The sequence below is a fragment of the Nicotiana tabacum genome, chromosome 3, assembly GCF_000715075.1.
Source record: "Nicotiana tabacum cultivar K326 chromosome 3, ASM71507v2, whole genome shotgun sequence".
Classification (NCBI taxonomy): Eukaryota; Viridiplantae; Streptophyta; class Magnoliopsida; order Solanales; family Solanaceae; genus Nicotiana; species Nicotiana tabacum.
Genome location: NC_134082.1, coordinates 56077386 through 56097872, shown reverse-complemented (window position 1 = coordinate 56097872; position 20487 = coordinate 56077386).

Below are 20487 nucleotides of genomic sequence, written 5' to 3'. Positions count from 1 at the left end.
ATTAGCCATGATTCCTATGATGCTCATTCGAGTCAATCATCATTCAGTATGATACCAACACAGAGATCTTACCATGCTTTATCTTCCCAGGTTTTTATAGGCATTTCCTCAGATTATCAAGGGAAGCAGCTCTGTTAGAGGAGAGGTTATTTAGATTGAGTCATCTCAAGAGGGATTTACCTAGATTGTTGAGTGGGGTTCCATAGTAGAGTTATCGGCCGATGATACCAGCACCAGCAGCTACACCACTCGTTCAGCCAGCTTGGGGTGGGGCCCAGTTAGTTATAGGTCTCCCTTGAGGGGGAGGCCGATTAGGTTTTAGACTGGCTTGATGTTATGCATTCCCTACCAAGCCAGAGGTTGTTGCTTCAGATACAGTGATCGCAGATATTGTCTCAGTATATTATAGGGATGATTCCACATTATTTGACCCTGGTTCTACTTATTCATATGTGTCATCTTATTTTGCTCGTTATTTGGATATGCCCCGTGAGTCCTTAGATTCGTATGTTCATGTGTCTATGCCGGTGGGCAATCCTATTATTGTGGACCATGAGTATCGATCATGTGTGGTGACTATTGTAGACTAGAGTTGATCTCTTTTGCTTAGTATGGTTGATTTTGATGTGATTTTGGGCATGGATTGGTTGACCCCATGTCATGCTATTCTAGATTGCCACACTAAGACCGTGACGTTGGCGATGCTGGGGTTACCTATGATCGAATGGAGGGGTTCTCTAGACTATGTTTATAGTAGGGTGATTTCATATTTGAAGGCCCCATGGATGGTTGAGAAAGGGTGTTTGTCATATTTAGCTTCTATGAGGGATGTTAGTGCAAACGCTCCTACTCTTTTATGGAGGGTTTCTCGTCTGTTGCAACGCCTTTGACTAGGTTGACCCAGAAGGATGCTCTATTCAAGTGGTTGGATAAGTGTGAGTAGAGATTTCAAAAGCACAAGACTGCCTTGACCATAACTCTAGTTCTAGTTTTGCCTTTGGCATCAGGATCTTATACAGTGTATTATGATGCTTCTCGTATTGGTATTGGGTGTGTCTTGATGGAAGAGGGTAGAGTGATTGCTTATGTTTCATGCTAGTTAAAGCCTCATGAGAAGAACTACCCCGTTCATGATTTGGGTTGGCAGACATCGTCCATGCATTAAAGATTTGGAGGCATTATTTATATGGCATGTCTTGTGAGGTATTTATAGATTATCGGAGTCTTCGGCACTTCTTCAAGAAAAATGATCTAAACTTGAGGCAGGAGATACTTGGAGCTGCTAAAGGACTACAATATTACCATTTTGAATCATCCCGGGAAGGCCAATGTGGTGGCCGATGCCTTGAGTAGGAAAGCGGTGATTATGAGTAGCCTTGCATTTATTCCTGTTGGGGAGAGACTGCTTGCATGATATGTTCAGACCTTGGCCAATCAGTTTGTGAGGTTGGATGTTTCGGATCCTAGTAGGGTTCTAGCTTGCATTGTTTCCCGGTTTTCTTTATATGATCGCATCAAAAAGTGTTATGAAGACCTCTATTTGCTTGTCCTTAAGGACACTGTTCAGAAAGGTGAAGCCAAGGCAGTTTCTATTGGAGATGATGGGCTATTACGGATGCAGGGTAGGATTTGTATGCCCATTGATGGGCTATGTGAGTTGATTCTTAAGGAGGCCCACAGTTTGCGGTATTCCATCCATCTAGGTGTCGTGAAGATGTATCAGGAGTTGAGGTAGCACTATTGGTGGAGGAGAATGAAGAAAGACATAGTATAGTTTTAGCATGGTGCTTTTGTCAGCAAGTGAAGTACGAGCATCAGAGGGCGAGCGGTTTGCTTCAGAGGCTTTATATTCCGGAGTGGAAATGGGCGTGTATCACCATGGACTTCATAGTTGGGCTTTCACGAACCTTGAAGAAGTTTGATGCCGAATTTTAAATTTTGTCCAGTCGCAGGTGTCGCAAATACGAACTGGGGTTTGCAAATGCAAACCCCACAAATATGAAGAAACAATCGCAAAAGCAAAAGTCCTCTCATTCATGCTGTTATCGCAAATGTGATGTATAGTTAGCAATTGCGAACAAAGGACATTCGCAAATGCGACCACTTTGATCGCAAATGCAAATTAGCTACCCAGGCCACCCCATCGCAAATGCGAACACTGTGTTTGTAAATGCAAACCTAGTAGACTTCTTCTACCATCGCAATTGCAATCCATAACACGCATATGCGAGACTTGGGGAATCAAAACACGCAAGCAACTTTCCCAAACTCTATCATACAGTCCGCAACGCGTTCGAAACTCACCCGAGCCTCGAGGCTCCAAACCAAACATCAACACAAGTCTAAAAATATAACATGAACTCGCTCGTGCGATCAAATCATCCAAATAACATTCGAAATCATGAATCGGACCTCAAAACACAAGAATTTAACATGAAACTCAAGAACTTCTAAAAACACAACCGCGCGTCTGATTCCTATCAAATCAACTCAGAATGATGCCAAACACTGCAGACAAGTTCCAAATGACAAAAAGAACTTATTCCAAGTCGCGAAAAAGAAATCCAAACATGATAGCTATGAAGTCAACCTAAGGTCAAACTCATCAAAATTCAAAACCTTAAAATTGCCAACTTTTGGTAAAACACCACAAATCAACCTACTGACCTCCGAAATAGATTTCGAGAATACGCCTATGTCCACAATCACAATATAAACCCACCAAAGCCATCAAAATACCATTCCGGAGCTGCTTCTACAAAAGTCAAACCTCGATCAATATTTTCAACTTAAGCTTCTAAAGTGAGAATCACTCATACGAATTCATTCTGAAACGTATGAAATTCAAATGCGACCATGCACGCAAGTCACAATGCACAATATGAAGTCGTTCAAGATATCAAACCACTTAACAAAACCTTAAAGCTCAAAATTACCGGTCAAGTCGTTATAGGACTTCCAAAATCAATTGTCGGCATAAGCCCAAGTCCTAAATCATAATACGAAGTAATCCTAGTCATCAGAACACAGTTCTAGGGTTGTTTTCACAAAATTCAAAGCTTGATCAACATTTCTAATTTAAACTTATAAGTCAAGAATCAAAGGGTCCAACTCAACCCGAAAGCTTCACGGAACAAAACTAACCAACTCCGCAAGTCATAAATTATAAACACACATGTGTGAAGCATTAAAAGGGGTAACAGGTAACAATTACACAAAATGACCGATCGAGTCATGACACACACATATATATATATATATATATATATATATATATAGAAAGAGAGAGAGAGAGAGAAAGATAGAGAGAGGGAGAGAGAGAGAGAGAATCTTTTTTTAAGTTAACATATACCAGTGATGCCTCTCCCTATAGGATAGGTTCGTCTCTGTCTCCATGCCTATATACTTTTGATTTCTTGATCCACAAGTTACAACAAAAAGTTTCAATTGCTCAAAACTAAAAGTATAAGATCTTAATAGAACTCCAAGGAGAAAGAAATATGTTTAAAAGATATACAGGGGCAAAAATTAAAGCAACCAAAATGTTGGTGAAAAAGAAGAAGAAGCAAGGAGGAGTAGACACCACCTGAAGTGTCCCAAATATCCGGTTCAAGTCTATTTTTTAAAAAGTTAATGGGGGTCAGATATACCTCTTCACTTTTCTTTATTATATAAGTCTTTCCCCCATTATACTTTTTGGCTATATTAGTCTCTATCATTTGTCAAACTTCTTCATTTGCCCTTCTTTTTATGGAATGGGACATATGACATAATCAAATTAAAAAACCTATCCCACAACCACGACCATAACCCATAGGATCCTCCCTTCTAAATTAAAATACCTTGTTAACAATATAACCCTTCCCCCAAATTAATTTTACAAAGAAAAAAGAGAAATAGAAAATGACATGCTTCAGTTAAAAGAATCGTGATTGAAGGCTAAAATCTAACAATGGTCTGATTTTTCATCCTAAAATTAGTTCTTAAATGTTGTTTAGCGTTGTTTCTAATACTATTTCGTACTCGAATAGCTTCAATAACTGGTCGTTGTCTAGGTTTTGTGTTATTATGAGATTGTATCTATATCCTATTATTGTATTTACTTTCGATCATTAGTTTTATCAATTTTATTATTGTCTTCTGATGCGTGTGACTATTCGTTGGTGGTCTTTAAATATTATATTTTCAGTTAGGGTTTGGTATTTGCATTTTATAATTCTCTTTCTATCGGGTTTGGGGGGGCATAATATTTTATGGGTATTGGTATGTTATGTTGCAGAAGTGGATTTATGATTTTGGGTTGGCGGACTTTAACAAGTTGTTGTGGTTTGACTTTATTATTATTTTTAATTTGGTATGATTGAACAAGGTCTCCATATTGCTTATGCATGTGATATACACATTGGACTATGGGAGTTGAGTATATATTATTTTCAAGGTTTACTTTCTTTATTGAAGAGGAACCATTAATATGTTATCGTCTCCTATGCATGCACTACCCATCCCATGCCTATTGTCACGACCCAATTCTCCCTCCGTAAGACGTCGTGACGGCACCTAGTCTCTACGACTAGGTAAGCCTAACAAATTGCGATATAACAGAAATGAGAAACAGAATTTAACAACTAGACTGCAACAGATAACTATAAAATAATAAAATGCTGCTTAGCATGTACAAGTAACCCAGTACTCGAGTACACATAGTATTCCCAAACCCCGGTAATCATAAGTCACAAGCTATAGAAGAAAAACTAAGTATCTCTATACACCAGAGTCTAAGAGAGTATGGAAAGGTAAACGGCATAGAAGGGAATAGAGGGCGACTTTGAGGTCTGCGGACGCGGGCAGAACCTTGAAGTCTCCAAAATCTCGTTGCTCACTGATAACGAGGCTGATAAGAAGTACATGGAACTGCACACAAAATGTGTGTAGAAGAGTAGCATGAGTACACCACAATAGTACCCAATGAGTACCAAGCCTAACCTCGGTCGAGTAGTGACGAGATCAGGTCAGGGCCCTACTAGTATATAATAAATAAGGCAGAAGAATATAGCAGTGTAATAAGAGATTGGAAATTTAACAAAGAGAAAACCATGAAAAAATAACAGTACAGCACACAGGGATAAACAGCAGACGATCTCCCGAGATACCATCTCGGAGTCCGAAAAGTAAATATTCAAGGAGATCTCCCAAGGTACCACCTCGTAGTTTCAAAAGGAAATGTGCAGGGAGATCTCCCGAGGTACCTCCTCGTAGTCTCAAAAGTAAATGTGCTGGGGGTTCTTCTGAGGTACCGCCTCATAGTCCAAAAAGTAAACATATAGCTCGAAATCAACATGTTATATTTGGCTAAACAGGATAACTACACATGCTGGTATATCTCAGTTAAGATGAAATAGGTTTCTACTCAGTAAAAATTATATTTTCAATAATTAGCCCGTGTACGCACTCGTCACCTCGCGTACACGGCAATAACATATCACAAAAGTACCAAATCCTAAGGGAATTTCCCCCACATAAGGTTAGGCAAGCTACTTACCTCAAACCAAGCTCAATCAATCAAAAAAATGCCTTTTCCACAATTTTCCGGCTCCAAATGGCCCAAATCTAGCCAAAAGCAATTACATACCATAAATATAACTATAAGAAACTAATCTAATTAAAGAAATCAAGATGTTAGCAAGAAATTAGAAAATTACCCCAAAAAGTCGACTCAGGCCCACGTCTCAAAAGGGGTAAAAGTCACAAAATACAAACACTGATTCACCCACGAGTTCACTCATACCAAAATTACTCAAATCCGATGTCAAAATCCCAAACAAACTCCAAAAATTTAGTTGAAGAACTTTTCCCATTTTTTCAAAATTTCTCAACTCAAATCTGAAATTAAAGAATGGAGTTAACGATCGATTAGTGCAATATAACCAAAAACAAGGGAAGAATCATTACCCAATCGATGTCTCTGAAAATACCTTAAAATTTCGTCCTTATTCGAGCTCTCAATCTCAATTTTCGATAAATTTGGCTAAACTCTTGTTTTTTAAATATTTATAACTACCCAGTGACTCCTTTTTCGCGAAAGCGGAAGAACCCTCGTGTTCGCAAAGCACAAAATTGCTTCAGTCCAAAATTCTTCATTGCGAATGCGATGGATTAAATGCGTTAAATCTTACTCAGCTCGACCCTACAAGAACATGAGACCATCATCGCGAACAAGTAGGAAAATTTCCTGGAGACTCAGTTGACCAGCTTTCTCTATGCGAACGCGGGACCTTGATCGCAAACGTGTATTCTTATTACCTCAGAGCTTCGCGAACGTGGGACCCTCATCGAGAATGCGAAGAAAAAATCTTCTCATTCCTCAACCTCCCCTTTGCGAAGCGGTACTTCCCTCGCAAACGCGAAGAAGGAAACTAGCAACTGGAAACACCAAAAATTCTACAACTTCAACAAGTCCAAATTTAGTCCGTTAACCACCCGGAATCCACTCGAGGCCCCAGGGACATCAACCAAATATACCAACAATTCCTAAAACATCATATGAACTTAGTCGAGCCCTCAAAACACATAACATAACAACAAAAACATGAAGCACCCTCCAATCCAAACTTAATGCACTTTGAAACTTCAAATGATGTCGAAACCTATCAAATCTTGTCCGATTGATCCAAAATTTTGCACACAAGTCATAATTGACATTAGAAACCTACTCCAACTTCCGGAATCGAAATCTAACCCCGATATCAAAAAGTTCACTTCCTGTCAAACTTCCCAAAAATTCAACTTTCGCCATTTCAAACCTAATTTATCTACATACCTCTAATTCATGATTCGGACACTCTCTTAAGTCTAAATTCACCAAATAGAGCAAACGGAACCAACGAAACTCCACTCCAGAGTCGTCTTCACACAGTTCCAACAATGGTCAAAATCCTAGAACTTAAGCTTCCATTTTAGGGACTAAGTGTCCCAAATCATTCCGAAACCAAAAACAAAACCTCTCGACAAGTCATATAAGCAGAAAAAGATACGGGGAAAGTAGTTAATAGGGAATCAGGGCTATCACTCTCAATACTACTGGCTGGGTCGTTACATCCTCCCCCTCTTAAAATAATCGTTCATCCACGAATGAGTATGGAGACATACCTGAAGTGGTGAAAAGGTGAGGATAACGGTTGTGCATATCATGCTCGGTCTTCCAAGTCACCTCCTCGACCGGATGACCCCTCCACTGAACCTTCACTGAAGCAAAGTTCTTTGATCTCAATTTCAAACCTGCCTGTCCAAAATTCCACCGACTCCTCAACATAGGATAGATCTTTGTCCAATTGGATTGAGCTGAAATCCAATATATGAGACGGATCACTGTGATACTTCCAGAGCATAGAAACATGATATATTATATGAACTCCTGCTATTCTGGGAGGCAAGGCAAGCTCACAAGAAACCTCCCTAACTCACTGCAATGCCTTGGATGGGCCAATTAACCTTAGGCTCAGCTTGCCCTTCTTCCCGAACCTCATAACACCCTTTATGGGCGAAACCCGGAGCAAGACCCCCTCTATAAACATTAATGCAACATTGTGAACCTTCTGATCCGCATAACTCTTCTGTCTGGACAAGGCTGTGCAAAGTCGATCCTAAATCACCTTAACTTTCTCTAAAGCATCCTGAACCAAGTCTATACCCAAAAACATAGCCTCGCCCGGCTTGAACCAACCTACTGAAGACTGACACCGCCTACCATACAGAGCCTCATACGGTGCCATCTGAATGCTTGACTGATAACTATTGTTGTAGGCAAACTCTCCAAGTGGCAAGAACTGATCCCAAGAACCTCAAAACTCCATCACACATGCATGGAGCATATCCTCTAGTATTTGAATAGTGCACCCATACTGTCCATACATCTGAGAGTGTAATACTATGATCAACTCAACTTAAGTACCTAACTCATGATGTACGGCCCTCCATAACCACTATGTAAAATGCATACCCCAATTAGAGATGATAGATATCGGCACACTATGAAGCCTGACAATCTAGCAGATATATACTCAAACCAGCTGCTCAGAAGAATTTGTAGTCATCACAGGAATGTAATAAGCTAACTTGGTCAGCCTATCCACAATCACCCAAACTACATCAAACTTCCCCTGAGTTCGTGGAAGCCCATCAACCAAATTCATAGTGATCCACTCCTATTTCCACTCTGAAATCTCTAACTTCTGAAGCAATCCACCCGGTCGTTGATGCTCATACTGCACCTGCTAGCAATTTAGACATCGAGCTACATATTCCACTATGTCCTTCTTCATTCTCCTCCAATAATAATGCTACCTCAAGACATGATAAATCTTCACGGCACCTGGATGAATGGAGTACCGGGAAATGTGATCCTCCTGGAGAATAAACTCACGTAATCTGTCTACATTGGGAACAGATAGTCTTCCCTGCATCCTCAATGCACCATCATCACCAATTGTGACCTACTTAGCCTCACTGTGTTGAACCATGTCCTTAAGGACAAGCAGATGGGGGTCATCATACTGACGCTCCCTGATACGAACATAAAGAGAAGACCGAGAGACTACATAAGCCAAAACATGACTCGGCTCAAAAATATCTAATCTAACAAACTAGTTGGCTAAGTCCAGAACATCCAATGCTAATAGCCTCTCTGCTACTGGTAGATATGCTAAGCTCCCAAAACTCTCTGCCCTACAACTCAAGGCATTGGCCACCATATTGGCGTTCCCGTGATGATATAGAATAGTGATATCATAATCCTTAAGCAGCTCTAACCACCTCCGCTTACGCAAGTTAATATCCTTCTATTTGAAAAGATGCTACAAACTCTGGTGATCGGTGTAGATCTCACAAGGGACATCGTACAAATAGTGCCACCAAATCTTCAAAGTATGAACAATAGCTGCTAGCTTAAGGTTGTGGATAGGATAGTTCTTCTCATTCACCTTCAAATGTCTGGACGCATAGGCAATCACCCTACTATCCTGCATCAACATCGTGCCGAGATCAATCTGCGACGCATCACAATAAATAGTATAAGACCCTGAACCTGTAAGCAATACCAATACTAGGGCTATAGTCAAAGCTGTCTTGAGCTTTTGAAAGCTCTCATCACACTCCTCTGCCCATCTGAATGGAGCATCCTTCTGCATTAGCCTGGTCATAGGTGCGGCAATAGATGACAAACCCTCTACAAATCGATTGAATACCCCGCCAAACCAAGAAAACTCCATATATCTGTAGCTGAGGACGGTCTGGGCCAACTCTGCACTACTTTCACCTTCTTTGGATCCACCTTGATCCCCTCACTCGACGCTACGTGACCCAAAAATTCCACAAAATCTAGCAAGAACTCACATATTGAGAACTTTGCATATAACTTCTTTTATCTCAAGGTCTGAAGCACAGTCCTCAGATGCTGCTCATGATCCTCCTGACTCTGAGAGTATACCAGAATGTCGTCAATAAACACAATGATGAAAGAGTTAATATAGGGATGGGATACACTATGCATCAAATGCATAAATGTTGTTGGGGCGTTGGTTAGCCCAAATGATATCACAAGGAACTCGTAGTAACCATACCAAGTCTTGAAAGAAGTATTAAGGATATTTGGCTCCCGATTCTTCAACTAATGATAGCTTTCATGCAAGTCAATCTTGGAAAACACTCTAGCACCCTATAACTGATAAAATAGGTCATCTATACGAGGCAATGGATACCTGTTCTTCACTGTAACATTGTTCAACTGGCGATAATCAATGCACATATGCATAGAACCATCTTTTTTCTTCATAAACAAGACTAGGGAAGCCCAAGGCAACACACTGGGTCGAATAAAGCCCTTATCAAGCAATTCTTGTAACTGTTCCTTTAATTCCTTCAACTCATGAGGAGCCATACGATATGGAGGAGTAGAGATGGGTTGAGTGCCCGGTAACAAATCAATACCAAAGTCGATATCGTTATCGGGCGGCATGCCCGGAAGATCAGCTGAAAATACTTCTAGGAAATCCCTTACTACTAGGACTGACTCAATTGTAGGGGTATTAATACTGACATCTCTCACATAAGCTAGATACGTGTCACACCCTTTCTCAACCATTTGTTGAGCTTTAAGAAATGAAATAACTCTGCTTGGAGTATACTCTAAGGTACCTCTCCACTCTAATCATGGTAATCTTGGCATAGCCAGTGTTATGGTCTTGGTGTGGCAATCAAGAATAGCTTAATGGGGCGACAACTAGTCCATACCCAAATTCATATAAAAATCTACCATACTGAGTAATAATAGATCGGCTCTAGTCTCAAAACAACTAAGAACAACCAAACACGACCGATACACATGGTCAACAACAATGGAATCTCCCACAGGTGTAGATACATAAATAGGAGAACTCAATGAATCACGAGATACGCCTAAATACGGGGAAAAATAAGATGAAACATAGGAACATGTGGATTCTGGATCAAATAAAACTGACGCATCTTGATGATAGACTGCAACAATACCTATAATAATAGAGTCGGATGCAACTGCCTTTGTACGAGCAGGAAGAGAATAATATCTGGCCTGGCCTCCCTCTCTAGGGAAACCTCTACCTGCCCGACCTCCACCTCGAGCTGGCTGAGCAGATGGAGTGGTAGTTGGTGTTGTAATCATAGCTTGAGGACCCGGTGGAGCACACGGTGCCTAAGAAATCTGTGGAGGTACACCCTTCCTAATTCTGAGGCAGTCCCTCACTTTATGGAGAGTGTGACCACACTCAAAACAAGCTCTTGGAGGACATGACTTCTATGGCTAGATCAGGCTAGGTCTGCTGGACTAACCGCTAAAAGCACCTTGTGCAGGAGGTATACTAGACACTAGCGGTGCATAATAAGGCTCCTGGGGCCTAGTAGTAACCGGAATACCTTTGACGGCTGGAAGTGCTAAATGAATAGGGTAACTCACAAAGCCCTTACCATGACGAACTGCAGATGTGGCACAAGTACCACTATAAGTGCCAGACTTTCGAGACCTCTTGGCCCCTATCTCCTCTCTCTCCCAAGCAAGCATACCCTCCACTATCCTAGAAATACCCACGACCTGCTAGTATGAAATATCCATCTCCAACTCTATGGACATGCTAAGCCTGAAACTGGGGTGGAGCCCTTCGATAAACTGACGGGCCCTCTCTCGAACTATAGCAACCAAGACTGGTGCATGCGTAGCCAAATCACTAAAATGAATCGTATACTCTAACACAGTCATAGCACCCTGGCGCAACGGCTCAAAATCGGCACGCCATGCTTCTCTGAGACTCTAGGGAACATACTTCCTCAAAAATATATCCGAGAACCGAGTCCAAGTAAATGAAGTTGCCTCTGCCAGACTACCTAACTCATAAGCACGCCACCACTGATAGGCGGTTCCTCTAAGTTGGAACGTGGTTAAAAAAACCCACTCAACTTCACTACACCTATAGTACGGAAGATACGGTGGCACTCCTCAAGAAAACCCTAGGCATCCTCTGACATCAAGCCACTGAAAGTAGGAGGTTGGTACTTCTTGTACATCTCGAGCCTCAGTTACTGCTCCTCAGAAGCTATTGCCCTACCCTCGGGCCAAACTGGGCCTACCGGCTATACTGATATAACCTCTAGAACCTGATCGACCTGAACCCTCTACTCTTGGGTGCCGGCGGTGGGAGTATGTCCTCCTCCCCCGGCCTGAGATATGGTAGGAACAAGTGGAATCAACCCTTCCTGAGCTAGAGTACCGAACATGCTCAGGAACTGTGCAAGGGTCTCTTGAAGAGCTGGTGAAGTAATAAGTATCTCAGGTGCCTGCTCTCCGACTGGAGCTATTGGTGGCTCATCTGTAGAAGCTCGTGCGGGTTCCCTGGGTGCACCACGTGGATGTCCTTGATATCTACCCCAGCCTCGGCCCCGGCCTCTCGCAGTTCTAGTAGGGGTGCGGGTGCCTAGTCATCTGATCCGATTATACGTGTCCTCACCATCTATGAGAGAGTAGAAGAGAGAAGTTTAAAATTTCGATGTCAACAATTTTGCATGACAAGGAATCAAAAGAAGTGAAATTTTCCTACCAAATCCATAGCCTCCCAAAGATAAGTACAGACGTCTATGTACCAATCCACGAGACTGTATTAAACCTTCTTGTGACTCACGACACCTATGAAACTAGAGATCTGACACCAACTTGTCACGAGCCAAATCTCCCTCTGTAAGACGTCGTGACGGCACCTAGTCACTACGACTAAATAGGCCTAAAAATTGCGGAATAATAGAAATGAAAATAGAGTATAACAACTAGACTGCAACAGATAACTATAAAACGATAAAGTGCCGCTCAGCATGTACAAGTGACCCAGCACTCAAGTATACACAGTATTCCCAAAACTCGAAAATCATAAGTCACAAGCTATAAAAGAAAACTAGTATCTCTATACACTAGAGTCAAAGAAAGTACGGAAAGGTAAACGGCATAGAAGTGAATAGAGGGGGACTCCGAGGAATGCGAACGAGGGCAAATATATCTTGAAGTCTCCAAAATCTTGATGCTCACTGATAACGAGGTTGATAAGAGGTACATGGATCTGCACACAAAATATGTGCAGAAGAGTATCATGAATAGACCACAACGGTACCTAGTAAGTTCCAAGCCTAACCTCGGTCGAGTAGTGACGAGGTCAGGTCAGCGCCCTATTGGTATATAATAAATAAGGCAGAAAAATATAGTAGTGTAATAAGAGACTAGAAATTTAACAAAGATAAAACCATAGAAAAATAGCGGCACAACACACAGGGATAAACAACAGGGGATCTCTCAAGATACCGTCTCGTTTTCCCAAAAGTAAATGTGCAGGGAGATCTCCCTAGGTACCTCCTCGTAGTCTCAATAGTAAATGTGTAGGGAGATCTCCCGGGGTACTGCCTCATAGTCTCTAAAGTAAATGTGCAGGGGGGATCTCTCGAGGTATCGCTTCATAGTCCCAAAAGTAAATACACATCTCGAAAATGATAAATACAACAAATAACAACAAGAATTCTGCAGTTTAGACTAAGCATGCTGCACAGAGTTAAAATAAGCATTTAAGACATGTAGATATGTGATATTAGGCTAAATAGGATAACTACACATATTGGTATAATTCAATTAAGATGAAACAGGTTAATACTCAGTAAAAATTGGATTCTCAATAATTAGCTCATGTACGCACTCGTCACCTCACGTACACGACACTCACATATCACAGAAGTATCACAACAGTACCAAATCCTAAGGGAATTTCCCCCACACAAGGTTAGGCAAGTCACTTACCTCAAACCAAGAACAATCAATAAGAATGCCTTTTCCATAATTTTCCGACTCCAAATGACCCAAATCTAGCCAAAAGCAATTACATACCAAAAATATAACTATAAGAAACTAATCTAATTAAGGAAATCAAGACATTAGCAAGAAATTAGAAAATCGCCCCAAAAAGTCGACCCGGGCCCATGTCTCAGAATCAGGTAAAAGTCACAAAATACGAACACCCATTCACCCACGAGTTCACTCGTACTAAAATTACTCAAATCCTATGTCAAAATCCCAATCAAAATCCAAAAATTTAGTTGAAGATCTTTTCCCTTTTTTTCCAAATTTCTCAACTCCAATCCGAAATTAAAGGATAGAATTAACGATTGATTAGTGGAATATAAACAAAAACAAGTAAAGAATCATAACTCAATCGATATTTCTATAAATCCCTCAAAATTTCGTCCAAATTTGAGCTCTCTATCTCAAGTTTTGGTAAAAATGGTTAAACCCTCGTTTGTGAAATGTTTATAAGTGCCCAGTGATCCCTTCTTCTCAAACGCGGAAGGACCCTCGCCTTCGTGAAGCACAAAATTGCTTCAGTCCAAAATTCTTCATCGCAAATGCGATGGCATAAATATGAATGTGAAGCTTACTCAAATCGACCCTACGCGAATGTGAGACCACCTTCGCGAACGCGTAGGCAAATTGCCTGGAGACTCAGTTGACCAGCTTTCTCTACGCGAACGCGGGACCCTGATCTTGTGCGCGTAGACTTACTACCATAGAGCTTCACAAGTGCGGGACCCTCATCGCAAATACGAAGAATAAATCTTCTCCTGCATCCAGCTCCCCTTCACGAACGTGGTACTTCCCTCGCAAATGCAAAGAAGGAAACCAGCAACTGGAAACACCAGAAATTCTGCAACATCAACAAGTCCAATTTTAGTCCGTTAACCACCCGGAATCCACCCAAGGCCCCCGAGACCTCAACCAAATATACCAATAAGTCTTAATATATCATGCGAACTTAGTCGGAGCCCTCAAAACACATCAAACAACAACAAAAACATGAATCACCCTCTAATCCAAACTTAATGAACTTTAAAACTACAAATTTCTATAACTGATGTCGAAACCTATCAAATCATCTTCGATTGACCCCAAAATTTTCACACAAGTTATAATTGACATTACGTACCTACTCCAACTTTTGAAATCGAAATCTGACTCGGATCAAAAAGTCCACTTCCGGTCAAACTTCCCAAAAACTTCAATTTTTGCCATTTCAAACCTAATTCAGCTACAGACCTCCAATTTACAATCCGGAGTCATCTTCACACAATTTCAACTACGGTCAAAATCTTAGAACTTAAGCTTCCATTTTAGGGACTAAGTTCCCCAAATCACTTTGAAACCAAAACCAGAACCTCCCGGCAAGTCACATAAGCAGCAAAAAAAAATGTGTGAAAAGCAGTAAATAGGGAATCAGGGCTAATACGCTCAAAATGGCCGGTTGGAACGTTACACCTTTTGTGTTTTATTTCTTATATTAACGCAACACCAGGGAACTCTTCATCATCTCAAGTTTAGGACACTTGTAGAATGTCTTTCCTGGGTTTAGGAGAGTTTTTCGAAGTGAAATGATTGGTAACTTCTCCACAATTGCACATCATCTTCGATGAACAACTATTCTCCGATATTGTATGCCTTTCGACGACCTAAACAGTCCTAACACATAAGTTTAAGAAGAAAAGAGATGAGAGAAAACTCCAGAACTCTTGATTCGGTTGTTATTGATTTGTTAGTGGTGGATTTAAGGTTTATTAGTTTATTAGGTTAACACAGTGTTATAATCTAGAAGAAAGGATCTGACGGGTCACGGATCAGGGTGAGTAATTCAAATATGGAGTGGAAGTTTAGTCTGAGTATGCCATGTGTCTCATTCCGTCAAAGAAGGGCAAATGTAGAAGTTTAATGGACGGTATGGACTAATATAGCCAAAAAGTATAACGGGAACAAACTTATATAATAAAGTAAAGTAGAGGAGCATATATGGCCTTTTTCCGTTTTAAAAATATGCACAACTTAAATAATAGGGTACAAACTGAGTACCAGATGTAATTTCTATGGGCAGCTGCAACTGCAATTTGCAGTCTAGGATGCCATTCCATGACACAATTTTGCAAAAACATCAATATTTTCAATTATTTTCTTGTGATACAGCCAGTTGTCTAAGGTTTGACTTTTCATGTACTCGCTAGTATAAAAATTCGATTCAAACATTCATATTTTATAATATTATAGTTAGATATCAATAAATTCAATAACATATTCTTAATGGCGTGGTAATTATAAAATATGTTAAGAGTGATATTTTTAATGAAAATTATGAAAAAATCTGAGGCAACTTCTTCTTTAGCTTCGCACTCGGATGTTTTGGTTATTGAAGATAGAGGGAAAATTAAATTCAGAATGACAAAAATAAATGTAAAAGTGAGTTTGAATATTTAAGATGAGAATATTACATGCAAGCATTACAAAATATTACTTTTGTTTACATTGAAAATACGAGTAACAATTAAAATTGATTTATGATTTTAAAGATACGTGGTTTAGTTCAATACTAATTAATAACCAAGAAATCTGAAGTATAAATAAAAGGAATAAGTAAAACCTAACCAGAATGTAGTCCAGTCTCGACCTCGAGCCAAAGTGACCTTGAGATGGATCAAAAACAGTAAAGCAAGAATAATAAAACTAAAAGACAATTCTGATGAATAATAAGCGAGAAAGTAAGAGTGTATATTCTTTGCCAATGCTTGATGATATTTACAAATGATTGGGGTCACCTTTATATAGCAGGGGAACCCTAAATAAGGTACATTTCTATTTACAGTAAAGAATCTTATTGGGACAGTTGTCTAACCGCCTAGCATGAATTCGTACAACTCTATTCCGAGATATATGCCATGATCTTCGGGACATGACAGGAATGTTTCTCATTCTATTACAAATCTATAACGACCATATCTCGAGGCTGCACTTACATTAGGCTCTGACATTCCTCGAACACTTGATTCTTTAAGCGTCATACTCTGTCGTTGAGCTCGATCCTGGTCTATCAAGATCGAACTCGATCCATCCCAAACTCGGGATTAAGGCAACACCTCGAGCCTGGGAAATTGGTCATACCTATTTTCGACCGTATACAGATAGTCCCCGTGTTTCTTATAGTAAGATGATAAGAAACGGTTTGAACTTCGATGCTCTGACGCCTCTATCATGATGCCAATCTCGTAACGTCAGCGACTGAAGTGACTGAAAGTTCGCATCTGTACAGTTCCCAAGCCCATTAATTGAAGGCGGCTAATGGCCGGTCGTTGGCTTCCCCAAACCGTTAAGGCGGCCTCTATAAATAGTCAAATTTCACAATTTTTACATTTTTTACTTCTCAAATCACTCTTAAAATCTCACTAGCTTCTTCATCTTCTCTAAGTTCACCCCTTTCTGAACCCCTTCTCTTCTTTTGAATTTCTCAACAACAATGGTTAAAACTTCTAAGATCGTTCCTTAGAAAGAGAAATCTTTCTCTTCATCACGGCTAGCCAGAGGTAGAATACTGATGCCACCTCGTATCGAGGAGTGCATTATTGGGCCATGCAAGATAACTTCTGATTTTAAAATCGATAAACCTGCGTCGACACTAGGCCAATGTGAGCCCATGTCTCGATACATTTGATTGATCACTAAAGATGAACTTGAGCAGGTGAAAAATGATTGCAATTGGGAGAATAAGGACGTTGTGATCCCCTCCTCCGAAGAGGACATTACCACCCATAAGGTAGGATACTTAAGAGTGTATACCTACCATTTTACATTTTGTCTCGTAGATCCATCATCGGGTCCTATGGACCCAGTGATTCTTGATTTTTGCCAACAATACCAGGTGACGCTTGGCCAGATATATCCTTCATTCTGGCGCATCATCAACCTGATCAGATATTTCTCGGGCCTGGTCGAGGGGATGACTTTTACCCTAGGCCACCTGATCAGGCTATAATACCCCCGCCTTTATCGAGGTGGTCTAATAAAGGTGGGGTTGATCCTCGAAGTCTCTTTTATCCAGTATCGATGAGGACAAGGACCGAGGATGGATGAGCCGGTTTGTCCGAAACAGGACCTTCGATTTGATTCCTACTAAGAGGATGCCATTCCCCGAGGAGTGAAGTATGAAACGTAAGTATAGGTTTATCGATGGTGACTTAATATTCTTCTTTCCCTACTCTTTCTCGATCTCATCCTTTTCTCGATCAAATCATTTTCTGATGATGTAGTTATTCTTGGTTTCCTGGCACGGTCCCGTACCTTGTAGGTTGGGTCTGGCAACTGGCCTCCACTTTTTCATATGTGGAATGCAGTTGGCGTGACTTGGCCAAGGGTCGATGGGAATCTATAAACCATGGTGAGTTCTCTTGTTCACATATTTATGTTTCTTAGTGAAATACTCACGTTATCATTATAGCCTCGGAGACGTCGTTGCTATGTGTCCGCCCTCGCCCAGTGAAGAAGAAATCTCAAAGCCTACCAAGGAAAAGAAGAGCAAAAGGGGGTCGCCTGCAAATTCCCCGAAGCCAAAGAAAAGCAAGACTCGAAAGCCTAAGGCCGATTCCGTGGCCCTATCTCCAGAGATGTGGTTCCAAGGGATGTGGCCCCGAAGTATATTAGGTTCCTTTGTTTTGTTTTTGTGTAAGGCCCTTTGTGGGCATTTGTAAATATTCTATGTGAAGATAAGGAATTCCCTTTCTTTTTACTTAATTCCTAATATATATTGAATCCTACTTTGTCTTCGTTCTATGATAATGTTTGATAAATTCAGTGGCTCGGATCCTGAATAAAGCAAACCCTTAGGGTTTTTAATGATCAATGGGAGATCTTTGGACTTATAACAAAATACCTCTTAAAAGTTTTGCTAAACCTCAAGCTAATCTTATGTCGATTTGATGTGAGCGCGGGATAATGGGACTCTTAAGTCCGATTTGAGTGAGAGTAAGGTCTCGAACTCTACATGTTCCGGCCTTTAGGATCTTTTAAATTGGCCCTTAGGCTCTTTTATGTCGGCCCTTAGGATCTTTAAGTTGAGCCGATTTAGCCTCTAAGGCGGCTATAATTTTCCCTCTATTCGGCTAAAAGACTTAGTAAAAATATCTTTATGCCTTAGCATGTGTTTTGTACCCGTTGGGCTTTTCGAAGGGTCAATCGATCGGAACCCCATTTCTAATCCGTTTGTATTACGATAAGGCTAATATTAGCGAAGCCTTTAAATTATTTAAGGGGTTGATTTTATCGAAGCCCCTTCTTATTTGTTTTTGCTGAGGGTAGCCTAGCATAGTCGGTTTTTCAAAGTATTTGAAGGCCTTTAACTTATGGCGAAAGTAGGATGTCTACGAGTCGCGTTATTTCGGCCGTAGCCTTTTCTATATGACCGTAGTATTTAATGTGGTCGTAGCCTTTAATATGGGTATAGCCTTCAGGTAGTTCTCTTGGATTTGTTTCCCGATAACCTTTGAACTTGTTCTAAAGGTTAGTCCCCGAGTATGATGGCCTTGTCCTTTATGTCGAGGGGATGCCTCTTCGAGGGCTTATGAATTTGAGTTTAGATGACTCAAATACTTTGACTATTGATGACAGTCCTCGAGTGTTCGAGGTGTATTCGTGTTTTAGCCCCTGAGCCATTTCTTGCAAAATCACAAGTGTGATGTTCGTATAGTAGCAAATTTCTTTGAGATACAAAGTGTTTTGATATAGAAAAAATGCTTCTTTGAATAATTGATACATGCGTACATGTTCTTCCATCGGGTCTCGACTATTCTATATGGACACGGTTCATCTAATTGTTTGGTCTATTACAATGTTTTCCTATCGAGTCCCTCATTGGCGTGAAGTATTTTCCTCGAAAATATAATTTCTGAGGGTGATGCCCTCCAGTATTCGAGGTTGATTGAAAAGAAGTCTTGGATACCGTTGAGTTCTCCTCAAATAGCACATAGTTGTTGCCTCGTTAAAACTCTCACCGGTAAAACCCATTTGGGACAAAATCTGATCTAAGGGAAAAAGCGTGCAACGCGTGCTTTAAAACCAAAAGTCTTTGTGCAAAAAGGTGTCCTCGGCATCGATCGAACACCTGCAATGAGTTAGTCTTAGATTTAAATGGAAAAAGGAGAAGGCCATACCTTAGTAGTAATATCGCTTGAATAGTGATACATTCCAATTGTTTGACAATTGCTCGCCTTCCATCGTACTAAGTTTGTAAGATCCTTTACCAACAACTCCGATGACTCGGTACGGTTCTTCCCAATTCGGGCCTAATTTCCCTTCATTCGGATATTGAGTATTGAGGGTGACTTTCAATAGAACTAAGTCCCCGATTTTGATGTATCGAAGGTTAGTCCTTCTATTATAATATCTCTCGATTCTTTGTTTCTGCACCACCATCCGAACAAGTGCAGCTTCTCATTTTTCATCTAATAGCTCGAGGTTGGTATTCATAGCCTCGTGATTTGACTCCTCCGATGCATGTCGAAACCTGGCGCTAGGTTCTCCGATCTCGACCAGGATTAAGGCCTCGGAGACATATACTAAAAAGAACGGAGTGGCCCCGTGCTAGACTTCAATGTTGTTCGATATGCCCAAAGGACCTCGGGTAGAACTTCTCTTCATTTTCCTTTTGCATCATACAACTTTTCTTTATGTTTTGAATGATAGTTTTGTTTGTTGAATCGGCATGTCCATTCCCGATTGGGTGGTACAATGTTGATAAGATCCTCTTTATTTTGTTTGCTCCAAGGAACTCCGTTACCTTGCTGCCGATGAATTACTTGCCGTTGTCGCATACGATTTCGGCAGGTATCCCGAATCGATACACGATATGGTCCCAAATATAGTCAATAACTTTTTTTCTCTAAACTTATCGAAGGCATATGCTTCCACCCATTTAGAATAGTAGTCAGTCATAAACAAAATGAACTTAGCTTTACCTGGGGCCGTTGGTAGGGGATGATGATATTTATTCCCCATTTCATGAAAGTCCATGAGAACAGAACTGAGTGAAGTTGTTCTCCGGGCTGATGAATCATCGGTGCAAACCTTTGACA